The sequence below is a fragment of the Aythya ferina genome (assembly GCF_964211825.1).
Source record: "Aythya ferina genome assembly, chromosome: 25".
NCBI lineage: Eukaryota > Metazoa > Chordata > Aves > Anseriformes > Anatidae > Aythya > Aythya ferina.
In genome coordinates this window covers 6162042-6173409 of record NC_140323.1, presented here as the reverse complement: position 1 = coordinate 6173409, position 11368 = coordinate 6162042, and the positions used below count along the sequence as shown (strand labels likewise).

At 51.8% G+C, this 11368-nt stretch overlaps 1 long non-coding RNA gene across 1 annotated transcript; it reads left to right on the top strand.

The window, feature by feature from the left end:
* The first annotated feature begins 5381 nt into the window (after positions 1-5381).
* Positions 5382-7155, top strand: LOC311423813. The gene is made up of 2 exons (XR_014685911.1): positions 5382-5511; positions 6636-7155. It is a non-coding gene; the product is annotated as an uncharacterized lncRNA (long non-coding RNA).
* Positions 7156-11368: the final 4213 nt, after the last annotated feature.

The following is an 11368-nucleotide window of genomic DNA, read 5'->3' as shown; positions in this document are numbered from 1 at the left end:
CATGGGGGCCTGCAGGAAATTGGTGCTGATGGAAGGCCATGGGAGTCCACAAAGCATTTGGAGGCTGAAGCCTTCAGACCAAAGTCATCCATTGTCCCTGCTGCTGCTGGGACAGGCACAGAGCCCAGGCCCCTTTGGGGCACCAACCCTATGGGCTGGATAGAACACATCGGGGTGCACCCAAGTGGGGTAGTTAGGATTTATCCTGGGAATTGTTCATTTGGGGAGGGCACAGCACTCACCTCCTGTTTTCTTACATCACCATGCAGGTGCTGGGAAGGATACATTAAATGGGGCAGGTACATGAGACCTGGGACAATCTAGGGATTGGACACAGAGAGAGTCAACAGCCTGCTGCAGCCAGCATGGCACAGACCCCTCCTCATCCTCTTCTACAACAAGAAGGAAGCAGAGGTGTTTGCAGGGAGCCTAGCCCCATGCACTGTTACCCCGGGAGCAGCACTCAGCCCTCAACCCTTACCCTACACCAAGAAAAGAGCAGACAGAAGCAAGTTAACAAGAGCCAACCCCCTCCACCTGCTGCCAGTCACCCTGACTCAGGACAGTGGATGACAGTGACTGACAGCCACTCAGAAGGGATTGATCCTCTTGGAGGAGGAAGAGGAGGAGGAGGAAGAGTAGAGGAACTTCCCCCACACCAGGCCTGTCTGCTCCGTATTTATTGAAACAACAAACACAGGCTCTGCCTCCAGGTGCTCCTGCACATTCCTGCATGGCTGGCAGAAGCTGGAGCCAGCAGTGGGTGTGATTCAGCTGGTCTCCTGGAAAAAGGCATCATCCCACAGGTGGCTGCTCAGCATGTCCCACAGAGCTGCCCCGTGCTCGCCACAGGCAAGGGGGGCACACCAGGTCTGTTGAGCAGAGATGTCCAAACAAAGGGGTGGTGGGATGTGGGGTGATGGATTTCATGTTGCTCCTGCACCTATGGAATGGACAATATCCTGCAGACTAGCTGCATTTTTCTTCCCATAGCAAATGCTCTTCCTGCCCCATTCCCATCCAGGGAGGGTATTTCTGCTGCTATTTGCCCCCACACACACACACTTTGGAGCTAGATCCAACTCTGCTCCTTCCGAGAATAAATCACTGCCTTGGGTGGTGAGTAAAAGTCTGCCGTGCTCTCACCCAGAAGTGTTCACATTAATGGGCAGGGGGGAATTAATCCTCCACGCGCAGGCAAGAGCTCAGGGATGTCCCTGCTGGAATCAATGAAAGGAAGGATTTCAGCCCACAAGACATCACGGCCTCAACAGGGTTAGTGTGTCACACACTGCCGCAGGCTGCCCCGTTTGAATTAAATGAGTTAATGAGATTACTGCAAGCCAGGACAGGGGGGGTCAAGAAGCTCCATGCCCCCCTCTGAGGAAAAGTGTTCCTGCACACAGCTTACCAGCACTGCCTCTGTGCCAGGGACTGTGGGATGCTTCACAGGGCAGGGGATGGGGCAGATGCTGCTAAACCCCCTGAGACTCCTCTCTTGGTGCCCTGCTCTTGTCAGGATTGGCAGTGATGTAGAGAGGATGGGAGCAAATCAAGCAGCACTACAGAAACCTGGATAGCAAAGAAAGGTGCAGCAATGTCATTGTTCCCTGCTGCAAATTAACCTCCCTGTGCAATTTTATCCTCTGGTGGGATCACCAGGTCCCCATGCATGGTTTGGGTTGGGTGGTGAGGATGAGGCAGCCTCAGCTCAGCTCCCTGGGGTATAAGGCTGCATTTTCCAGGGCAGAGGCACAGAGAGGGACATTCTGCATCCCCTTTGGTGCTGGCAGCCCCAGCTAATAGCCGTGACTCCTCCATGTGCAGAGGAAGCAGGGTTAATGCTGAGGGAAGCCACACTGAGCCCCTGCCCTGGGTGAAGTTATTGAATTCAGTTCATTGGAGGAGAGAGCCCAGCACACTGCGCCTGGGAGCCAGGTGGGACCCATTAAAGCCTGTCCTGGGGACAGGGCAGCGCCAGCCCCCAGGTCACAGGTGCTCCTGGGTCACACATGCCCTCGGGAGAAGGGAAGGAAGGAGGGGAGCCAAGGGGACCTGCTGGTGCAGCCTGGATCCTGCTGACAGGGTAACTCCATCAGCCTGAGAGCAGCAAGGGGTGTGCTGGGCCCCGCATTACACCAGTGGGCAGCTTTAGACTCAAAGAAGGTGGTCACCTGAGCAGCAAAGTGTAGGCTGCATGAGCCCCATGGTGCTCTGAGACCCTCCGCCCCTACAAACGTCCCCAAGACCCCAGCATATTCTATGATTCTATGATTCTATGACTGAGAAGAAACAACGTCAAAAAAGCCAACAATAAATCAGTGCATTTCCCCAAACACAGCCTTATTCTGCTGATCTCATTTTATCACTGAACAAGGAATGTAGTAATCAGATCCCATCATAATTTTTACTATGACCCAGTCCCCTAAAACATTAACTTTTCCTCGGATTACCTGGAACTGAGGACTTTCCCACAGACTGTACATCCTGGGACCCTGGTTCTCCAAACCCCAGCCCTGGTGATACCTCCCAGAGCATCCTTTCCACTAACTCACAGGATCGGCTGCTGGACCATTATCCATGCTCCCTCAGGTAAAGAGCTAAGGGCTGATCCTCATGGTTTCTTCCTCCCCAACTACTCTGGGCTCAGAGTTTTAATGTGAAAATGCTGTGGGTTATTTCAGGAATCGGAGGAAGACATCTTTTACTCCAATTTGGCAGGGGTCGCCTCCGCTTATTGCTCTGAGCTTCCCCCCCTGCTGCTCCAAAGGCTTTGAACCAGTTCAGATCCCATTAATGCGGTTAAACAACAGCAGGGAACATGTAGGTTTAATATCAGGGGAAATACAGGGTGCCTGCTGGTGTTTAGGGCCTGATTCTGCGGGACGCTCAGGCTCCATCACCCAGGCAGCCCCCTGTTTCATGCATGGGTGCTGTTCTTGATAAACACCCAACACAAGGAGAAAGAGAAGCTCAAGGAATGGAAATGAAGCAGCTCTGCTGGCCTCAGCACCGCCACATCTCCCGCTGTTGTGTTGATGCCAATTAGCTTTCTTAGAGCAATTAATGAGCTCCAACACCTCCAGCCATCACCTTCCTATAGCTGCAACAGCCTGGAGAGCAACACACACCTCTGTTACAGGCTGCGAGCTGGCCCATGCAGCTTTGGGCTAAGAGAATGAGCAAGGAAGGAGATTTGCATCGTGCATCTGCTGAAATCTCAAGGCTGGACTGGAAGTCACAGGGAAGGAAGGAGGGAGCACAAGCCCAATATGCCAAACAAGTGGTTAACCCAGGACACTGCTCATATGAGTTGTACATGCTGGCCTGGTTCCTCAGCAGGGACACAACCTCCCAGTGATATCCAGCTGAGCTTTCCTTGGGTGCCTGAGAATTCTGGGGGGTGAAACTGATTAAAAGTTCAATGGTGTGGTTTTGTTTCCTATCAAGGGACATTTGAGGCATGGAACAGCTTGCAGCTCCTCTCAGGGAGATTTGCAGTTGAAAGGTCAAAGCTGTTTCTGGTTCCCCTTATCAGAGTTGGCCGAGCGAGAAGGAAACCTTTTGCTGTCTGGGTCGGGTAGGAGAGGTCACGCCGAGGACAGAGCACCGAGGCACTGGGGGTCCGGAGATGAGGCACCGATGACAGAAGGTGGGAAGAAACCCAGGAGACAGGAACTATGCCCTATCTCCAGTCCTACAGACAAAGCAACAGAGGGGAAGGCAACCCTCCCCACCACCCCAGCATGCCCCCATTGTCCCTTCCACAGGAGAATTAAGGGCACTGGGGTGTGATGGTTCAGGTACCATTTCTCAAAGTGGATTGGAGCAACACAACCATGGGGTTGGCCCCACTGGTGGTGGTGGTAGCCACTCAGCTCCATGAACCTGCCCCATATCCCTCCCAGCACTACTGAATTGGGTTGAGTTTGGTTTGGATTGGTTTGGTTTGGTTCCCATCATTGACATGGATGTGGTTTGGGTGCTGGACCCCTCCAGGGCTCAGGTCTTACCCAATTCTGCCTCATTCTCAGATCTCATCCTCCTCTCTCCAGCCATCCCAGCCTGTAGCAGCTTGGAGACAACCCAACCCAACCCAACTCTGAGCCATGGGGCACTAGGATTTCCCCTTTGCCTGCTCCCAGCTGTCTCCCAGCTCCTTCCCGTTCCCACCCAAGTGGGTCCTCGCTCACCTTAAATCAGACAGTGGCTTGGGGCTGGGAGCCAGGGCAGGCAGGCAGTGCAACAGGGGTGGGAAGCACGAAGCCTTGACAGCCCATCTGGTGTTCACTTGGTGTTGTCACCTTTCATTTACCCTGACAGGTACAGGGCTCACCACCATCCCACTCTCTTGAAGTCCTGACATGCACAATTGGATGACAGAAGCATTAAATGCCTGCCGATGTGCCTGCTGGAAAAGCACTCACCCTTTGCAGAGCGTGCAAACAGAAAGCACAGGACGAGGAGGGGAAGAAGAGCCCCCAGCATCATCACCCCCGCTGCATCTGCATGAAGATGGGACTCTCCAAGGCTCCTCAAGGCCAGCCTCAGTCCCCAGCTTCCTCGGGCTGTAAGCGCAGCCCAGCACCACCAACCCATCAGGAAGACACCAGATGGAGGGATGGTGGGGTGTCTTCTACCCTTAATACAGCAAATGACCCATGTTGGTACCCCGTGCCTCAGTTTCCTTGTCTGAAAGGGGAACCTCTGCACCCCCTGCTGAACTGCAGCTTGAGATGCTGAGAGACAGAGGTTCCTGTGTGCATGCAGCACCACGCGCCGTGCAGCCACTCACTCCACACCGTGTCCGTCTGTCTGTCCCAGCAGATCCCAGCCGGCAGCGGGGCTCACACCTAAGTGGGAGCGACAGCGGCGAGAAAATACGGCTCTGCCCAGGCTCCCCGCTGAGCCCCCGGGGATGGCTCCCTCCCGCTCCCCCCTCTTTCCACCCCCCCACACACACCAAAAAACGATTGCTTTCAGGTGTCGGCCAGTTCATAAAATAAATCTTCCCCTTAAGGAAGGGGGAGGTTTGCAAGGGGGTATTTTTTCCAAAGGCTAAACACAAACCAGAAGGCAGCAGACTGCGGCACGTTGGCTCTGCTTAGATTTCCTTGTCCTTTCGGGACATGGTTGGAGACACATAGCTGGATTTTTCCTTTTGTTTTCTCCCCCCCGAAAATTCTCCCCTTATTTCTAGGGGCTGCTCCAGATCTGCCTTAGTAACCACAAGGCAATGCCAACCTGGCCCCCAAGGGTTCCTCGCATCCCTGTTTGTTGTGGGCTTTTCCTTTCCCTGCAATAAATTTTCCACTTACTTTTTAAGGAAAGAAAATGTTTTCCGGTGCTTTTCTGGCTCTCTGTCGGGAGTGATTACTCCCAGATTTATTGGGATTTGCAAGGCAGGCGGCGATACCTGGGATCTCCGAAACGCCACTCACCAGGATAATGATGCAGGGAGCACTTGTCAGCCTCAGATCTGATTTATGGAGCAAGGTTTCATCCATCCTGGTGCGTATAATTTACTGGGCTCTGGAAGTGGCTCATTAGGGGATGAGACGAATAAATCCATCAGTCCCATGGGGAGGAGAACAGCTTTGTCCGGCCAAGCTCCATGAATGGCTGGCGAAACCCTGGGGGGGTTGGGGTTCTCCCCAGAGAGCTTGACAGAGCCACCAAGGGGGGAGCATCCCAGCACGGCGTGAATCTGGCTCTGGGTGCAGATCAGGGGGTGCTTCATGGTGCAGTTTGGGAGCTGCTCCCCGAACATCGAGCATGCAGGAGAAGTTCAAGCCAAGTGCATTTGCTCCTACAAAGCTGATTTCTGGAAGGACTCAGGTTTATTCCTGGTCTGTCCTGGCATCAGAGTCAGTTCAGCCCTTTCTCACTGCACAGACAGTGCAAAAAAAAAAAAAATCTCTCCCCAACACCATTTCCCTTTTTCCTTTTTTTCCTTTTTTTTTTTTTTTTTTTTTTTTTTTCATTTACACTATTTTTAGGGTGACTTTCCAGGTAAGGGCTCAATTCTGCCTACAGTCACCCTTTATAAATGCAAAATAACTGCAATCGGGTGAGCCCAGCTCTCCACAAAGGGGAATAAACCCCTGGAGGGACATGTAGCCAAACAGGCAGCTGAAATCTGCAAGAGCCCTGACATGGAGTTACTCTGATTTAGACCCATTTAACCAACTGCTGCATTAGATCAGGGCCGGATCCAGCTCCCAGTTACATATTTATTAACTCTAAGTGATACTGCTTGTTTAGTGTTATTATTTCTAACTTATGTTGTATAACAGTAATATGCTAAAATTAGAAGTAAAAATCAGTATTCTTGAATCCTGCCACAGTCTGGCCACTTCCCAGCAGAGTCAATCTGGAATAAATTCTATTTAATCCCTAGATGCATTCCTGATTTTGCAAATGCTGTCAGAATTTAGGAATTGAGAGTACTATTTCCATGACTTTCAACAGGATTAATGCCCCAAACCCAACCAGAGCATGTCGAGCCCAGCATCTCCCCTAAACCCTGGCTGCCGCCACTTCCAGGCTTCATTTTGCTTTTTAATTTTATTTTATTTTTTTATACTTATTTATTTTATTTATATTTTAATTTTATATGTATTTTTACGGAGCAGCTTTGAGAAAAATCAAGCCTGAACTTGGCACCCCCAAGCACTGTCCGAGGCAACCTGGAAATCTCCCGCGTGTCTGGTGCACAAAGTACAAATCTCTTCTTACAGCACGGAGCAGCCGGCACGGCGCTGCCAGCCCGGGACTGCAGCCGCTCGGCCGGGGGCGGACGGAGGGGACGGTGTCCCTGCGGAGAGAGGCTCTGCTCCGGCATAAAACCGAGTTTACAGACACCAGTCAACTGCCCGGCTAACTCAGCAGCCAGGGAAACCCAACCAGCCGGCGTGAATCCACCCCGGGTTCTCTCTTGCAAAGACAGAGCCAGATCCTGTGCACGTTTAAAGCAGCCCGGCCACGCTGAGCCCGGGGGAATTAAACTGATTCACTCCTGCAGCTCCTCTAAAGGCCACAGCATCACCGAAGCACTTTGTAAACACTTCTGGTTTTTTGTTTGTTTTTGGTTTTTGTTTTGTTTTGTTTTTATTTGGCAACTACAGAAAATGGCTAGATTTTACACTGCTCTGAGTCAAGCCGCTGCTTTTTTCTTCCCCTCAGTCTATCTCCGTGAAATGCAAACGAAAACAAAAGCAGTTCAGCTTGGCTTTCGAGCCGCGTTTAATCCTTAATCCCATTCACAGCCATGCCGTTCATTTTCATGGGTTTTGTTGCCTTGATTGTTATTGCTATCATTAATTTAAGGCACGCTTTGACACTGAATGTTGCTCTGGAGTAAGAACTCAAGCCGCTGCCGGACTACACAATAATTTAGAGATTTCGGTAACGATGCTGAAAAACTTGCCCAGAGCTGTACTCTCAACAAAGCCACAATTTGCCTGAAAAGTTCGCCCCATTGCCAGTGCTGAGGGCATACATGTGCTATTGCAGCACACAGATATCACTCCTTAGCTATTTCAACAGAGCTGTAATCCAGCCAAGCAGGGCTGGATTATATAGGAAATATGATCACAATATGTTTGTACAAATGTAGATATTTCTGCTGTTGTGCGGGTGCAACTGCCACACGCTCATCTGTGTCTCCGCAATCTAGATGCATGCTTGCACGATTTTGCTGTCCATGTGTTGGTAACACACACTGATATAGAAATGCCCTGTGCTGTGTGCATGTCTGTAATACATATTTTCATGCAACTGAATGATCTGTGCATATATCTGGATGGCTATAAATACGCATGTGTATATAGGTATTTGTGTAAAGTGCGTGTGTGGCACGGAGGCTGCCGTTGCCTTTGTGCATTGTTACTACATGCGGGGATACGTTTGTGTCTGTGCTTTTCCTTTGTGAGACCTGGGAACAGGACCATTTTCTACTTCGCCAGCCTCATTAAGCAGCAAATCTGGCTCCGGCTTGGTGGAACCGATGGATTTCCGGCAGGGTCAGGCCGAGGGGCTCTGTCTCCCACTCAGCCTAACGCAAACCAGGATCGCAAGCAGCAAGGAAGATTTCCCCAGGTGAATTAATAAAGTCATTTTCCTGCCATCACCACACACATTCCTGAGCAAGATTGAACTTTGGCTGGAGACAAAGCTCTTCAATGAATCAGGCAACAGAAATTGGGGGATTTTCTGGGGTATTTGTGAGGAAAAGAGGGACATGCAGACAGGCAAAGGCTGAGGGTTGAACCCATGGTACTGCTGCAGCTTTAGGAAAAAATGTGAGCAAAGAAACGGCTTCCTTTGCTGCTCAAGGCTGGCATCAGGCTGCCTGGGAATATGGAAAATGCCCCTGCCCCATGCTACTGCTGACCCAAACAAAGCAAAATGAGATCCATAATGAAACAACCACCCGAACAGAGGCAAAGCCCTTTGCCATACAACCCAACAGAAAGGATGGGGAGGAGCGCAATGAGCCCTGAACAGAGCAGAGCCCTGCCTGGCCGCACTCTGTCACAGTTCTCGGGGCACACGTACATGCCCAGCTGCTCCCCCTGGGCTGAGGTCACTCCCCGTGTCCCAGAGGGTGAGAGGCAGGGATGTGCCCCAGCCCCGCACCAGACCAGACTGAGCCCAGCCAGGGTGAATCCCCGCTGGGGACCAGGAGAAGGTTCCTGCCCTGGGGCGCAGCGTCTGGAGGAGCCCTGACTAGGGATGCAGACAGCCAGTATGGCCAAGTCTCACGTCTTCCTTGGTTGGGGGAATAACCTCTTGGGATTCCCCACAACACGTCCTTGCCACAACAGGCAGAGGCCTGTGGCACATCCCACCTCCTTTTGTCCGCACACAGCAGACATGGAGAGGTGAATCAGAGCTGAGCAACAGCCTCCAAGCCCTGCTCCAGGCTCAGTCTGCAATTGCCCAGCACAGCCGGGGATGCCACAGGCTGGGCTTTGGCGCCCCAGTGGCATCAGGAGGGCAGTCACCCCTGCACCCAGCCCTGCCCTAACCCTGAAGCCGACGCGCAGAGACACACTGAGCTGAGCTCCCCTGTGCTTTGCAGATGAAGTCATGGCTGTTTCTCAGCAGGCTCCCAGGAAGTGCTTTCTTCCCAAACTGCAGATTTCTCAGGAAAAAAAAAAAAAATAAAAAAAAAATAATCCTGAGACAAAGCCCATTGGTCAAAGTGAGGCTGCTGCTCCCCCCCCCCCTCAGCACTGCCTGATGCTCTGCTTGCCCTTTGCTTGCTCTCAGCACTGCAGAGAGGGGCAGAAAGTGGAATTGGCTCTGGCTGAGGGCTGCCAAGAGGCTCAGGCTGGCCCTTGCCTCCTGTGACCTCCATCTGCTGAACCCTGGAAGTCTGGGGTGATTTGGGCACTGGGTATGCCCCGGTGGAGGTTGGACATGAGGCTGGTGCAGCCCAGCACCTTGGCACATCCCAGCATTTGTTTTGAGGCAGGGATCCCAAATCCTGCAGGAGGCAGGAAGGGTGAGAGGGAGAGAACACATTCCTGGTCCTGCGCAGTAGGGATTGCTCCATGCCGTGCAAGCTTTTCCAAGGCTCTTGGTAGCTTTACAAAGTCTTGGCTGTGCAGGGATATTCTTACAAACCACAGAGCTATGCAAACCCTCCCGGACTCCTGCCGAGCATTTCAGTTACATCTTGTGATCTCCAGGGAGGCAAGGCAGCTCTCTGAGATGGCTTAAGATGGTTGGGAAAGCCAATGGGATGCAAAGAGGGAAAAAATCCTCTTCTGAGCCAGCAAGAGAGAAACCGAAAACAAAAAATGTTTTCACTCCAAGCATCCCACTGGAGTCCTCCTGCTGCACTTTGCAGATCTTTTGCCATGGTTCATTTGGTAGCACATGTGTAAATAGACAAAACTGGGACACAAAAGGACTTTTCCATCCAAGAGCAGAACCAGTGGCATGTCTCCTTGCAGAGGTGTCATTTGGATGCTAGGACAGTGTGAAAAGTTTCTTCCTGAAGGGTCACAGTCATCCTTCTTCCACAAATACTCTGGTTTGTGACAAATGAACCCCATGAGCCCCATGGTGACCTCCCTCTCCTGCTCAGTCCTGTCCCAACACCCGTGCACAGTGCAGAGCCCCAGGCCACAAGGAGGGCCACAAGCAGACCACTACATTGCCCTCCCCTGCAGCCTTTCCCCTGATCTCAAAGCACCCACCCCATCTGTGCGCCAAACCAGGAGGATGAGGCACCGCAGTCTGGCTCCACAGACAAGAAAGCCCAGGACAGAGGGGTGGTGGTGGACCCAGGAGACCCCAGGAGTCCTGGGTCAGCCCTACTGGCTGGGTTGATGAGACAAAATCCACCAGTACCTCCACAGACTGCCATCTGCACAACAAATACCCAAAAGAGCTCACAAACCTCTCCCCCTACCACTGCCTTCAGCACCCAGATCCTCCAAATCCCTGCTAGCTTTAGACCAAGCACCTCCCAGGAGCCTTCCACCTGCCCAGGAGGGCCCCTGCCATGGATCCAGCCCAGAAGGACAGGAGCCTGTCCCTGCTGCCCCCCCTCCACACCAGCAGCACACATGGATAGACTCATCCCTCTGCTATTAAAAGTCTCTAAATGCCAGCAGTAAAACTGGGAGAGGTTCTTTGAAACTAATAAGCCTTTACAGGAGTTATGCTATGTTTAATAACACTTAATGACTTGTCACATGCCAGAGGACTTAAAGTCCCTATTTAGCAATAATTTACAACATGCAGCAAGCTGAGGACAGTCTAATGGGAAAACTCGCGGCAGCTCCAGCTGCTGCGAAGGGAAAGTGTTGGGCAGCACTGTGTGCAGAGCAGGATGTGGACAGAGCCGTCACAGGCATTTGGGGGGGGGGGGGGAGGGTAAGGAGGGAACACCACCAGAACAAACTAGAGCCCTGCATCGCAGCCCCACAACTGCTTTCCTTGTTTTTCAGCTTCCCTCCCTGGGGGCTGGAATACCCAGCCGTGATTTACAGCACACACTGCGGACCTGGTGTTCCTGCGATAACACGGGGCTTTGCGACAACCTGACACCATCGCATCAATCCTGCAGCTGCGGATGAGACATAGGGATTACATTATGTTTTTATCATAATCTTCAAAGCAAGATTGCCTTTTGATTTCAGATTTGTGCCACAGGCTAACAAAGCACACCTATACTGCCTCAGCACCACCAATAAAAGCAATAGCACGATGTACAACATTATTTGTCAGTGTTGTGCTGTTGTTTGGCTGTTTATCATGTCTGTGACCCACCTGGTTCTTCTCCACCTATTTTTGCTACTCCAAAGCAGTTCATCCCGATACCCACAGATTATTTTTTGTTTGTTTATTT